This window comes from Grammomys surdaster, unplaced genomic scaffold (assembly GCF_004785775.1).
Source record: "Grammomys surdaster isolate TR1022 unplaced genomic scaffold, NIH_TR_1.0 126278, whole genome shotgun sequence".
NCBI lineage: Eukaryota > Metazoa > Chordata > Mammalia > Rodentia > Muridae > Grammomys > Grammomys surdaster.
In genome coordinates this window covers 6,907,936-6,913,457 of record NW_021621078.1, presented here as the reverse complement: position 1 = coordinate 6,913,457, position 5,522 = coordinate 6,907,936, and the positions used below count along the sequence as shown (strand labels likewise).

The window sequence follows — 5,522 nt, the reverse complement described above, 5'->3', positions numbered from 1 at the left end:
AGAGAGAGAGAGAGAGAGGTGGGAGAGGGAGAGAGAGGAAAGAGAGATCTTTATTGAGAGACCCCTATCATTATGGTACTTTATTATAACTGGTTTTTGGTTTGGTTTAGTTTGGTTTGGTTTGGTTGTTTGGTTTGGAGACAGTGAATTGTATGGTCCAGGTTGACTTTGAACTCCTGATCTTCCTTCTTCCCCCTCCTGAGTGCTGAGCTTGTAGGCTTGGGCCACGGTGCCCAGTTCACATTTGTGATCATGAATGATCCAATGCTGATACATGCTTACTAACTAGTTCATTCAAATTTTCTTTGATGGAGCCTGATGTCCATTTTCTGGCCCAGGATCTCTTCTAAGATACCAGTTAATTTAGTCATCACATCTCCTTAGTGGCCTCCTGACTGTAACAGTTTCTCAAACTCATTGTCTTTGATGACCTTCACCAGTTGAGATGTATCAGAGGCTGTGTCTATCAGAATCTGTCTGACAGTTTTCTCATTATTAAGACTGGACCTAAAGATTTAGAAGAGCCTTTTTTTTTTCATCACAGAAATTGTCTTAGTTAGCATTTTATTGCTGTGAACAGACACCATGACCAAGGCAACTCTTACAAGGACAACATTTAATTGGGGCTGGCTTACAGCATCAAAGGTTCAGTTCATTATCATTAAGGTGGGAGCATGACAGCATCCAGGTAGGCATGGTGCAGGAGGAGCTGAGAGTTCTACATCTTTATCTGAAGGCTGCTAGCAGTAACTTCCAGGCAGCTAAAATGAAGGTCATAAAGCCCACACCTACAGTGACACATCTACTCCAACAAGGCCACACATACTCCAACAGGGTCACACCTAATAGTGCCCCTCCCTGGGCCAAGTATATACAAACCATCACACAAGTGCACATTATCTGGCTAGAGAGATGGCTCACTGATTAAACTTCAGAGCTGAATCTGGCTCCACATCAGGTGGCACATAAGCACCTGTAATTCCAGGAGGTCTGCCGCCCTCTTCTGGTCTCTGTGGGCAGTGCACTTGCATGCATAAACCCACGTCCACACAAACAGGCACAAATAATTTCTTAATGTTTAAAACATCCTTATAACATTTTTAAAAAGAGTGCATATTATGGACATGATTTTTTTTCTGTAGATGACCTTGATCAGCTGGCAGAGAGGATGTCTGTCAGGTTTGTCCACTACAATGTCACCATGGTACCCTTTCCACAATTAAAAAGGAAGCCCTACCCAGTCTACACTAAGAGAGTACAGAGGTGTTTCCCTCTATGTTTGTTTATCTCTCTATTTATTGCTTTTTAAAGACCTGCTTTCCCTATGTAGCTTTGACTTTCCTGGAACTCGATCTTTAGACTATTCTGGGCTCAAACTCAGAGACTCATCTGCTTCTGACTCCTGAGCCCTGGAGTTAAAGGTACGCACTACCACCCACCTTGGCATTCTTGAGGTGAGGATTCACTTAAACTGTTGGCAGCTTTGTCTGCTCCCAGCTTGCTACTCAAAATAAATAGACATTTACTTCGTAGATTGGGTTATATTCCAATTACATTTTGGTTTTTGCTTCTATTCTCCCAGCTTTGACTGTTGGGCAGTCTCTTAGCTAGTTCCCACGGGCCTTTGACACATCTTTATCAGTGTGGGGGTTTGAGGTTTGGAGAGGAGATCTTGGAACATTGTTACTTTCTGGCATTAGAAAATGCTTATGGCTGGGCAGTGGTGGCCCACGCCTTTAATCCCAGCACTTGGGAGGCAGAGGCAGGCGGATTTCTGAGTTCGAGGCCAGCCTGGTCTACAGAGTGAGTTCCAGGACATCCAGGACTATACAGAGAAACCCTGTCTCGAAAAACCAAAAAATAAAATAAAATAAAATAGAAGAGAAGAGAAGAGAAGAGAAGAGAAGAGAAGAGAAGAGAAGAGAAGAGAAGAAAAGAAAAGAAAATGCTTATGGCTTGTTTTGTGTGTTTTCTTTCCTTGATTCTAGAATGTGTCATGTTTTTCAAGGACCCTGGACTCCTTTATTGGAGAACGGCACTGGTGTGGGTGTCCTCTTAGCTAACAGACCTACCTTTACTCCTGGGCCTAGGAACCAAACCCAGGGCCTCACACACACTTAGCACACCCTTTACTGGTGAGCTATACGCCAACCCCGTATGCTGTTCATCATTAGTTATACCAGGCCAAGGTAAGGTTTAACCTGCTCAGTACATGATTTTGTCTCTTGGGGATCAGTACTTGGAATGAGGCTCCAAAGATCCATGGACTCCAGGCTGTAGAAGGGAAGTTGGACTCGGTCTCCCACCGTGCTGAGGAAGCTTCAGAGTGATCTTCAAGCCAAGGTAAACGTTTGGGTGTGTCTGAGATGGCCAGTCAGGAAAGGCAAAAGGGGGCAGGCTGAAGATAAGTGATCCCAGGAGGAAAACTAGCAGGGCCCATGGGCATAGTGATAGCAACTCTACGGTGTAATACCAAGACCAAGGAGCACGGCTGGGATGGCCATTGATGGCTATTGAATGCGCATGTATCTATTTGAGAAAGTGCTTACACTTTAGACACTTTAAGCCCTTCCTTCCTTCCTTTTCTTTTCTTTTTCCAGTGATGGAGATTAAACCCATGACCTTGTGTATACTAGACAAATACTCTACCACTGAGCTATAGCCTCAGCCCCCACCCCACCTTATTTTCTTTTAACTTTTTAAATTTTAAAGACAAGGTCTTTTTGCTTTGTTTTTTGTTTGTTTTGAGACAGGGCCTCTCTATGTAGTCCTGTCTGTCCTATAACTCTCCACGTAGACCAGGCTGGCCTCAAACTCACAGAGATCCATTTGCCTCTGCCTCCCAAGGTTTTTTTTTTTTTTTTTCATTTATGCATTTTATGTAGATGAATGCTTCATTGTATGCCTGCACAACAGAAGAGGGAATCGGATCCCATCATAAATGGTGGTGAGGTGCTGTGTGGATGCTGGGAATTGGACTCGGGAGCTCTAGAAGAGCAGTCGGTGTTCCTAACCACTGAGCCATCCCTCCAGCCCCTTAAGATAGGCTCTTATTCAGCACCCAAGCAGGCTCCTTGAACTTGTAATCCTCCTGCCTCAGCCTCTAAAGAAAATGAAATTACAGAATTACAGGCCTGGCTCTTGACTTAGTTCTGCTCTGGCGTTTCTCTCCCCCTCTCCCCCCACACCCTCCTTTGTGTGTGTGTGTGTGTGTGTGTGTGTGTGTGTGTGTGTGTGTGTGTAGTTTTATCAAATAGGATCTCTTATATCTTGGGTTGACATCCAACTCTCTATAGGTATCCAAGGATGACCTGAACTCCCCAATCCTCCTGCTTGCCCCTCCAGGTGCTGAGCTTATGAAGGGCATGCACCCCAGGGCCTCCAGCCTTCATGCACCCCAGAGCCTCCAGCCTTCATGCACCCCAGGGCCTCCAGCCTTCACGCACCCCAGATCCTCCAGCCTTCATGCACCCCAGAGCCTCCAGCCTTCATACACCCCAGAGCCTCCAGCCTTCATACACCCCAGGGCCTCCAGCCTTTAGCTTTATTTTTCTTAACATTTTCCAGGAATTTCCTTGGGAAACTGGAGTCTTGGGGCTCCCTCTCTGCCTGGGAACCAACAACCTGCAAGACTCAGTCACATGACAGCTTTCACCAGCAAGCCCTGATTCTATTTCCTCTTTTGGAGGCCTCCTGTGGGAATAGAAGCATAAATCAATAACAACTATTTCAGATAAGCCTGTTAGAGCTTACTGTTCCGGAAGCAGCCTTGGGTGGTGGTGATGGCGTGGGCACAGCAATCAATGCACTGAAGGAAGCCGAGGTTCAAAGAGCCCCCAGTTTCCTCTTACCACACAGTGAGGCATATCGCTGTAAACAGCTGCAGAACTGCAAGTGAGAAGGTCCCAGCCTCCTGGGACTTGCAGTGTGAAAAGGCCTCCGGAAAGAGTTTAGAGGCCATCGTGAGAAACAGCCAACAGTGTTCAAGAATGCCCTGCTCACAGAACCTATGTCTGCCACACTCTGACCTCATCTCTATCACCTTGTGACAACAAGATGTTGTGAGTATTTCCCCCATTTTACTGGTAAAGCAAGCAAGGCTGTGATCTTCTGAGGTTACCTTCTCAAGGTCACAGAGCTGATAAATGCTAGTTCCAGGGTTCCAAATGTGAAGTTTTCAGGGCTGGCCCTTGACTCTCTAACAACTGCCTAGTCATTGTCAGGGAAATCGTGTCTCCTCTGCTGGTCTGGCATGGGGAAGAATCCCTCATCTAGCCCCTCCCAGGACCCACCTCCCTGGGAGGAACAGACTGGGGTGAGAGCTTTGCTTGACATTACTGAAAGGGTGGCAGGTATCATTTTAGATTGTCCACAGTTACACAAGAGAATCAAGCACCCCTGGGCCCTACTGAGATAGTCACTATCATTGCATGTGTGAGGCAAAGTCCCCACAAACACACCACGGAGCTGGGACGTGGAGGCCTAGCCTGGACACCAGTGTCAATGTCATTAGCTTTGGCAGATGGCACAGAATTTTTTTTTTAAATGTTGGTTTTTGTCAAGGTTAGTGGAGCAAACTCTTGATCCTAGCACTCAGGAAGCAGAAGCAGGCAGGTCTCTGAGAGTCAGAAGTCAGTCTGGTCTCCACAGTTCGAAGCAAGCCAAGGCGACCCAATGAGTCCTTAACACACACACACACACACACACACACACACACACACACTTTAAAAAGTTGAAAGAAGAAAAGAGGAATAAAATTAAAGAATAAAAAGTAAAAATACTGGGCCTGGGGAGGTGGCTCAGTGCATAGAGTTATTGCCAAAATTCTTTCAGTGGAGGAGCTGTAAGTAGTACTTTCCTCCACCTCCTAAGGGCAAGTTAAAGGACTGCTCTACCATAGTTCACCTTAGGAAACCAATGAGTTTACTGTGCATACTTATAGACTAAGCATGGATGATGGTTTCCTTGTAGTCACATGGTCGGTGACTTCTTCCCCATCTGTATTCTCTAGCTACCACCACCACCACACACACACACACACACACACACACGCACACATGCACACCGCAGAATTAGGGCAAAATTGCATACAGCTACCGGAAGGAACAACCAGATGTCAGCAGTCAAGCAGCCCAGTTGTGATGATGGTTTGCAGACAGACAGACGGTGTTAAAAAGACTTTGGCTTGGAGGACAGAGCTGGACAATAACACAGCCAAGACTATGCAGTGAGACCCTGTCTCGAGAAAACAAACTCAAACAGGCTGAGAAGATGGTGCCGTGGTTAAGAGTACTACCTACATGCCACAACAGTCTGTAACTCCAGTTTCAGGGGATCTGACACTCGCTTATGGCCTCAAAGGCTACTCCACATACATGGTGCGCATACGTACATGCAAGCAAATGCTCATATACATAAAAATTAAGTACATCTTTCCCAATTTTTTAAATAAACCAAAAAACAGGGTAGAGATTGATACATCCCTGTCTGATACACACAGACACACACACAGACACACACAG

The 5,522-nt window shown here is 45.9% G+C and overlaps 1 protein-coding gene across 2 annotated transcripts in view; it reads left to right on the top strand.

The window, feature by feature from the left end:
- Nucleotides 1–3,883: 3,883 nt before the first annotated feature.
- CUNH17orf97 (chromosome unknown C17orf97 homolog) overlaps nt 3,884–5,522 on the top strand; it is a 21,710-nt gene continuing 20,071 nt past the window's right edge. For both annotated transcript variants that reach the window (XR_003710244.1, XR_003710243.1), the window contains exon 1: nt 3,884–4,061. The gene's annotated coding sequence lies outside the window, so the exon portion shown is untranslated. The remainder of the gene's footprint in view (nt 4,062–5,522) is intronic.